Raw genomic sequence first — 8622 nt, forward strand, 5'->3', positions numbered from 1 at the left:
TTGCCGCTGGCTCGCTCCACCGGCTCGTGCCGACTCTACCCCCACGCAAAAAAACAGGAGGAGGCATCGGCAAACGCGCTCCACACACACTGCTTTCTTGTGGCATTTTCCAGGGGATGGGAGGGAAGCTATCCTCGGACTAGGGCCGACTTAACCACGACCAAGCGATGTTGGCGGGGAACCCTCCTCCGCTTCGGTCAACGAGGGTCCGGCTTGCTCGAGCATTTGCTACTACCACCAAGATCCGCACCGGTGGCGGCTCCAGACCGGCTCACGCCGTATCCTTCTACGCTCACCACCGCGCCCTCCTACTCGCCGGGGCCTCGAGACCTCCTCGTCGCAGCCAATAGTGCGCCCGGCGGTAGAGTATCGGGAGGATGCTTGAGCGCCATGCCATTTTCGGGGTTACTTGCTTCGGCAGGTGAGTTGTTACACACTTCTTAGCGGATTCCAACTTCCATGGCCACCGTCCTGCTGTCTATAGCAAGCAACTCCCTTCCATGGGATCGGAATTAGCATCCATTTAGGCCCCTTAACTCCACGTTTTGTTCATCTCACAGCGCCAGTTCTGCTTACCAAAATTGGCCCACTAGGCACTCCGATTCTCGTCCGGGGCTTCAGCTAAGCAAGCCCGGCACCTCACCCATTTAAAGTTTGAGAATGGGCTGAGGACATTTCGTCCCCAACACCCCTAGTCATTCGCTTTACCGGATGGAACTCGTTCGACATGAGCACCAGCTATCCTGAGGGAAACTTCGGAGGGAACCAGCTACTAGATAGTTCGATTGGTCTTTCGCCCCTATACTCAGCTCTGGCGATCAATTTGCACATCAGAAACGCTTCGGACCTCCACCAGGGTTTCCCCTGGCTTCATCCTGGCCAAGCATAGTTCACTATCTTTCGGGTCCCAACATTTATGCTCTGGGTACCCGCCGACACATCCGGACGCCGGAAACCCGCCCGGGGAGGGCGGCGGCGCCCGTTCGTCATGGCGAGTCCCGGGCCTGCGCCCCCCGAAGGCCCCCGCCCGAAAGAAGGGACCCCGGCGTGCGGGAGCGGAAGCGGGACTCCGCGCCGTCCCGGGGAGGAAAGTCAGTCACTCCGTCCGGGTGCGCACGGCCGCCCGCTCGCCGAGGGATCGGCCCAATCACTTTCATTGCGCCCGTGGATTTAGTGCGCCCACTGACTCGCATACATGTTGGACTCCTTGGTCCGTGTTTCAAGACGTGTCGGGTGGAGGCATGCCGCGAAGGCAAAAAAACCGGGCGCGGCGTTTATAGCCGGCCCAGCGCCCCGGAGAAGTGACCGTCTGGGGAGCAAGACGAGGACGCCGGGGGATCCCCGGACGAGCGCGCTGGAACGGCGCGGCGACAGAGGGGCGAGAAACCCCATCTCCCGACACGCAGCACGCGCCGCTGGTTCCTGCCAGAACCCGGGCCTTAGACGCCCCAAACCCCAACGCGTCGCGGCGACCTAATGCGGGGGGAAGATCGCCCGCCGGCGCCGGGCAGGCGGCGGGCCGCGCCCCCTGCCTCCCCCGACCCCGAAGGATCGAGAGAAAGGGAGGTCGCGAGCCGCAGCCGCCAACTAAACCCGCTGCCGTCTCCCGGACAAACCGTCGAACTGAATCCCCCCAGTTCGATCTTCGAATCTCCGCCCGTTTAGCCTCTCACGGTTTCACGTTCTCTTGAACTCTCTCTACAGGGCTCTGTTTCAACTTTCCCTCACGGTACTTGTTCGCTATCGGTCTCGTGGTCGTATTTAGCCTTAGATGGAGTTTACCACCTGCTTTAGGTTGCGGTTTCAGGCAACCCGACTCTAAGGAGAGGCCCGTTCCGCACTCCCGAAACCCCCCTCCCCGCGAACGAGGAGGGGTACGACTTCCGCCACACGGGCCTGACACCCTCCCTGGGTATTGGAGTCTTTCATGAACTTAGGCGGCGCGGGAGCGCGTGCAGGACCTCTCCCCAATGCAGCACCCCTCAAGCCCCCTGTTAAGGGACGCGAGGCTTTGCGCTGGGCTCTTCCCGTTTCGGTCGCACTTACTCAGGGAATCCCGGTTGGTTTCTTTTCCTCCGCTCATTAATATGCTTAAATTGGGCGGGTCATCTCCCTCCACTCGAGGTCGTCAGCTTATTAAGAAGCATTCACAGAGCTTTAGCGAGCCCCCAAAACGCGACAAGACCAGCGCAGTCCTTCCATGGTGGGGGGGGCGGCTGCTGCTCCGTCGGCTGTAGCACGCCCCGGGCTCACGGCGTGGCCGGCGACTAGCTCGCATGCGAGGGACTCGTTCGCTCGCTCTCCCCCCTTCTTTCTCGCCGGCCGAAAATCGGCCGCCCAAGGCACAAAAGAAGAGGGTCCAAGATGGCTCATTCGCTTTTTCCTCGCTCGCTCTCTCACCCAGACATTGGGAAGCCAAAAACTCCTCCTGCCGCCGCTCACTGTCATCATCAATCATCAATCATCATCACCAAGCTCGCTCTCTCTTGCGTCAGCTCCCTCTGGTGCGAAGGGTAGGGGAGGACGGTCAAGTGAACACCTGGGCGTATAGGGGCGCGCCTCGCGGCCTCGCCCCACCCCCAGGGCCCGCACCTTCTTATGCAGCGCCTCGACCCAAACCAATCGCCCGCGCGCGCCGTAGCACGCTCAAAACCGAGACCGACGAACACCCTAGGCCTTCCAAGCGGGTTTGTCATCTTGGTCAAGGAAGGGGGGACGGGACGTAACGGGAGAGAGACACGGCCGTCTCTTCCCGCCGCCCTTTTGAGATTAGCCGGCTAGTCGTCCACTACCGACGAGGAGAGCCGTAGCTTTTTTGGTGTTTTTTTTTTTTTTTTTTTTTTTGGCGACAGGTTACCTCCGCCCAGCCGGGGAGGTGGGGGGTTAAGGACGGTCATGGGAACACCTGGACGTATGGGGGCGCGCCATGCGGCCTCGCCCCAACCCCAGGGCCCACACCTTCTTATGCAGCGCCTTAACCCCGCCAACAGAGACTTTTGGCGCGGAGCGGCTCCTCAACCCAAAGGAATAACCGGCCCAAGCCGGCTAAAGCCTTTTCTTTACATCTCTCTCATCAGACACTGGTCTGGCCTGGCCAGCCCTGCCTGCTCGCCTGCCTGCCTGCTTCCAAAGCGCTCCAGCACACGCACCCTCCGAGCCCTTGAGAGAGCCTCCTCCCTCTTTTCCTTGCCGTCACAGGGGGCGGCAGACGGAGAGAGAGAGAGAGAGACCCCTCGCGGAGGGGGGGAAGGAGGAGCGGCAAAAAGAGAAGAGGCCGGCGGCTGGCTGGCTGGCTGGCCGGGCAGAGGGGAGGAACCTCTCTGGCTTACATCCCCTGGGTAGAAGGAAGGAGGAGGAAGAGGAGGGCGGCGGCGGGGGTCTTGCGACCCGCCCACGCGCCGCCCGGCGAACCATCGCTCATCGAGGAAAAGGGTCTTAAGGGAACATCTGGACAACACAAGGGACTTTTAGCGAGGCGGGGATGTGGAGAACAACCTCCCACACCTTCCTCCCGAGCGCCTTCCTTCGGAAGTCCAGCGAACTCCTCAGGGCGCCTAGCGGTGCAAAGGCAAAGGGGGACGAGCCCCCGGCCTCGCACCCACGGCAAGGTCAACAGCTCGCGCGCCGCTAATGGACGACGGGCCCCATGGTGCTTAGCAGGCCTCCACACCTCGCCAGCTTTCTGGGGCGGCACGGAGGCCCACGCACGGCGATCTTTCGCCTCACTCTCAACAGAAACACTGTGTCGGCCTACCGGAGAACGGGCGGCGGGGGGGCCGCCGCAGCCGTCCATACTGTCTCCCGGTAGGCAACGTCACGACACTCGAGGGAGGGTGGCGGCCGTCCTTCGAAGAAGGCACAGGGCCGCCGCAATGTGCGCTCGACACGTCGATGGAATCACGGGACAATTGCGATAGCCATCAGACTACGCTTTTTGCCGCGGTCTTCCTCGACCCACGAGCCAAGTGATCCCCCGTTAAGAGTCTTGGAGAGGGTTTTTTCGAGTTCGCACGCGACTCGCTCGCCTCCCACTCGACCGGGGGGCCGAGGGGAAGTAAACAATTCGTTTGACAAAAACAAAAGCAAAGCACAGACCGCGACACGGACGTCGTCGATCACCAGCTGGCCACGAAAAGTCCCGGTAACCCAGGCGGGGGCGGGAAAAAGATTAACTTTGGGGTTCGGCGCCTCCACCTTCGCTCCACCCGCCTCCTTTCCCTCCTACAGCGAGAGAGAGACAGAGGGGTACCAGAGCCTATCACAGAAGGAGGAGGAGAGTCGGGAGCCGTCCCGAGAGCCCCCCGTAATGGCGTTCGAAAGAAGAAGGAGGGTCATTGCACAGTACATCCACCGCTGCACTATTACCTTCGACAGGGCGGGGGGAGGGGGGGAGAACTGCCAGTGCACACGCGCGCAGCAGACCATCGCCGCCACCACCACCACCACCGTCGGAGCCCCTCTCGACGGACCGCGATTTGGAGAGGGGGCAAGCCAGCCAAAAAAAGCTAGCGAGCACTCTCACCTTTCCGTCGACCCGACTCGTCGCCGCCCTGGAAGGCGGCGCGAGGACGAGACCCGTCGACTATTTAGCAGGCTAGAGTCTCGTTCGTTATCGGAATTAACCAGACAGATCACTCCACCAACTAAGAACGGCCATGCACCACCACCCACCGAATCGAGAAAGAGCCTTCATTCTGTCAATCCTTCCGGTGTCCGGGCCTGGTGAGTTTCCCCGTGTTGAGTCAAATTGAGCCGCAGGCTCCACTCCTGGTGGTGCCCTTCCGTCAATTCCTTTAAGTTTCAGCTTTGCAACCATACTTCCCCCGGAACTCAAAGACTTTGGTTTCCCGGAAGCTCCCCGCCGGGTCATGGGAATAACTGCGGCGGATTGCTAGTCAGCATCGTTTAAGGTTAGAACTAGGGCGGTATCTGATCGCCTTCGAACCTCTAACTTTCGTTCTTGATCAATGAAAACATCCTTGGCAGATGCTTTCGCATTAGGTCGTCATGCGACGGTCTAAGAATTTCACCTCTGGCGTCGCAGTACGAATGCCCCCGTCTGCTTCTCTTAATCATTACCTCGGGTTCCGAAAAACCGACAAAATAGAACCGAGGTCCTCTTCCATCATTCCATGCACGACCATTCGGGCTGTAAGCAATCGTCAGCCTGCTCTGAGCACTCTAATTTTTTCAAAGTAAACGTGCCGGCCACAAGGGGACACCCGGTTAAGGGCATACAAACCCCCTGCAAGCCGGCGGGGACACAGCTCGGAACCCGGCAGTGACCGCCGCTAAGGCGGACCGCCGGTCCGGAGCAGAGTTCCAACTACGAGCGTTTCAACCGCAACAACTTTAATATACGCTAGTGGAGCTGGAATTACCGCGGCGGCTGGCACCAGACTTGCCCTCCACTTGATCCTCGTACAAGGATTTAAAGTGTACTCATTCCAATTGCGAGCCGCGCGCCCGGGGTTTTGGTCTAATAAAAGCGCTCCTCCCTCGCGGTCGGAGACTCCAAAGGCATGTATTAGCTCTAGAATTACCACAGTTATCCAAGTAATGCGGTTCAGCAGAGATCCAATGAGTTGTATCTGATTTAATGAGCCGTCTGCGGTTTCGCCTTAAGTCGGCCTGTACTTACACATGCATGGCTTAATCTTTGAGACAAGCATATGACTACTGGCAGGATCAACCAGGTAGCACATGGCAATAATAGCACACCAGTCGTCAACGACCCGCCGCCGCCGCGTCCCGCGCCACAGCGGAGGCCCGGGCGCCGGCTGGCTGAGCAGCAGCAGCAGAGAGAGAGAGTTGGAGAGTTTTCGAGGGCGTTCAAAATAGGGGCTATCGGCGCCGCTACGAGGGGAAAAGGGGGAACTCGTCGGGCCAGAATAAAACCTCCAAGTAAAAACCCAGCCAAAAAAACACGCACCCTCCCTCCAAAAAGATGGCCAATTCCAAGCCACTCACTGGCCCGTTCCTCCAGCGCCCGAGTCGTCCTCCATCCTCCTACCGTGGCCGACCCCCAAAAGGGGCAGAGGACCCGCGTAGGAGACACCAGAGGAGAGGCGGGAAGAACAGAAGGAGGAGAGGGAGGGGCAGCGCCCAAGGCGTGGGCCGAGCCCGACAGCAAGGGGGGGGAAAGGCACCCGAGCGTCGAGCAAGAACCAAAAGGTAAAAACATGTCAATCACATGGGCGGATCAAAGTCGGTGATTGCCGAAAGAGCTTCCTCTCGTCGCAGGTTACGCACACCCGGGATCTAACTCGGCGTTATCGGCCGTGGCCGACGGGAGTACAGACCCAAGGGCGGACCGCGCGAGGGTGAGGCCGCGAAGGGCACTCGGGAAACAATTCCGAACGGAAACAGAGAAGGGTTGGGCAGCCGCATATATGAAGGGCAGGGCCCGGCCGGCCGTCGGCGGCGCGAGGACTGGTTACCTCGGCGGCCTCGGGCCAACCAGAAGGGCGCGAGCCCACGGCTATTGCTGTGAGAGGTGGGCCAGACGGGGTTTAACGCCCGCCGCTCCCGGGGAAGAGAGAGGGGGGGAGGGTTTGGCCGGCCCGCCGACGAGCAGAAGAGACGCGGCGCACCGAGCGAGGGGGAGAGGGGCCGCAATCGCTCGGCGAAAATCGCTGCGTCCTGTGCGCTCAGGGGGAGGGCGCAGGCCTGGAAAGGCAGGGGGGATTAAGGACAGAGCCGGCTCGGCGGGGCACAACCGAGGCCAGGCATCCGCCCACGCTGCGGACGGCTCCCCCCTGCCATTATCCGGACGGCTGGTTAGGGCCCGAGACCACAACAACACCGCAAAATCCGCAACACCCACGCCACCGGGGCGGCTCCAAAGGGGAGGAGGCCCGCCTGGACCCAAATGCGCACGCCAAGGCAGGGGCGCCCAGGCGCCACGGCAACCCCAAAGGTCGGCCGGCTGGGGCGGAGAGAGCAACGCCTTCTGCGCTCGGGCGGCCCGAGGGAGAGCCGCCGCCCGCCACACCATGCCACAGCATGCCACCGCCGGACCGGCGGCCCGAGAGGAGGAAAAACACAAGCCAATCCACCAACGAAGGAGGCTCTCGCCCGCCCGCCACCCCATGCCATGCCATGCCACCGCCGGACCGGCGGCCCGAGAGGAGGAAAAACAAGAGCCAATCCACCAACGAAGGAGGCCCCCGCCACAGCAAGCCACAGCCGGACCGGCGGCCCGAGAGGAGAAAAAAACACGAGCCAATGCACCAAACGAAGGAGGCTCTCGCCCGCCCGCTCGCCCGCCACCCCATGCCATGCCATGCCGTGCCACAGCCGGACCGGCGGCCCGGGAGGAGGAGGAAAATAACACAAGCCAAGGAGTCCACCAAGGAAGGAGGCGCCCCCCGAGAAGGCGACAGGCGCACCGCCGCCCCCGGCTCGGAGGCGCCCGCCACCCGCGCCCGCCCGGCCACGGGCCCAGGCCAGGCCGCCCGCAAGCCTCAGGAGGCCCGAGCCGAAGTGGCGGCTCGGGAGGAGGCAAAACTCACGGCCCCCGCCCCCAGGAGCGGCCAGGCGGGAGCCTCCCCATACATATATCCGGACGGCTGGTTAGGGCCCGGGACCGCACCAACCCCGCCCAAGCCGAACCCCCGCACCCGCGCGGGAGGCTCGCGCCCAAGGCCCGCCCACCTGGACAGGAATGACCGGCCGCACTCCGCGCCAAGGCGCCCTCCCCGCGACCCGCGCCGAGGGCTCGCGCCCAAGGCCCGCGCCACCTGGAATGGGGGAATGCACTGGATGCCACAGCCGGACCGGCGGCCCGAGAGGAGGGAAAACACAAGCCAATGCACCAAACGAAGGAGGCTCTCGCCCGCCCGCCCGCGACCCCATGCCATGCCATGCCGTGCCACAGCCGGACCGGCGGCCCGGGAGGAGGAGGAAAATAACACAAGCCAAGGAGTCCACCAAGGAAGGAGGCGCCCCCCGAGAAGGCGACAGGCGCACCGCCGCCCCCGGCTCGGAGGCGCCCGCCACCCGCGCCCGCCCGGCCACGGGCCCAGGCCAGGCCGCCCGCAAGCCTCAGGAGGCCCGAGCCGGAGTGGCGGCTCGGGAGGAGGCAAAACTCACGGCCCCCGCCCCCAGGAGCGGCCAGGCGGGAGCCTCCCCATACATATATCCGGACGGCTGGTTAGGGCCCGGGACCGCACCAACCCCGCCCAAGCCGAACCCCCGCACCCGCGCGGGAGGCTCGCGCCCAAGGCCCGCCCACCTGGACAGGAATGACCGGCCGCACTCCGCGTCAAGGCGCCCTCCCCGCGACCCGCGCCGAGGGCTCGCGCCCAAGGCCGGCGCCGCCTGCAATGGGGAATGCACCGGGCGGAGGCCCGAGAGGAGGAGGAACAAACCAATCCCCCAAAGGAGGGAGGGGCGCCGCCACAGGATGCCCGAGCCGAAGCGGAGGCTCGAGAGGAGGAGGAACAAACCAGTCCCCGGGAGGGAGGGGCCCGCGAGGACTCGGCAGGCGTCTCGCCGCCGCCACAGGATGACCGACCCGAACCGGCGGCTCGAGAGGAGTAGGAAGAGGAAGAGGATCAAACCAATCCCCCTAGGAAGGAGGCGCCCCCCGAGAAGGCGACAGGCGCACCGCCGCCCCGG

General features: G+C 63.2%; 3 pseudogenes; all 3 read right to left on the reverse strand.

The window, feature by feature from the left end:
- Window positions 1-236: 236 nt before the first annotated feature.
- Window positions 237-1212, reverse strand: LOC147466492 (large subunit ribosomal RNA; annotated as a pseudogene; the record flags this gene model as incomplete).
- A 2605-nt stretch (window positions 1213-3817) lies between these two features.
- Window positions 3818-3985, reverse strand: LOC147466493 (5.8S ribosomal RNA; annotated as a pseudogene).
- An 839-nt stretch (window positions 3986-4824) lies between these two features.
- On the reverse strand, window positions 4825-5696 carry LOC147466494 (small subunit ribosomal RNA; annotated as a pseudogene; the record flags this gene model as incomplete).
- Between the last annotated feature and the right edge of the window lie 2926 nt (window positions 5697-8622).

Source organism: Penaeus japonicus, unplaced genomic scaffold (assembly GCF_977035675.1).
Source record: "Penaeus japonicus unplaced genomic scaffold, GWHDUDI00000001_assembly GWHDUDI00000443, whole genome shotgun sequence".
Taxonomy (NCBI): domain Eukaryota; kingdom Metazoa; phylum Arthropoda; class Malacostraca; order Decapoda; family Penaeidae; genus Penaeus; species Penaeus japonicus.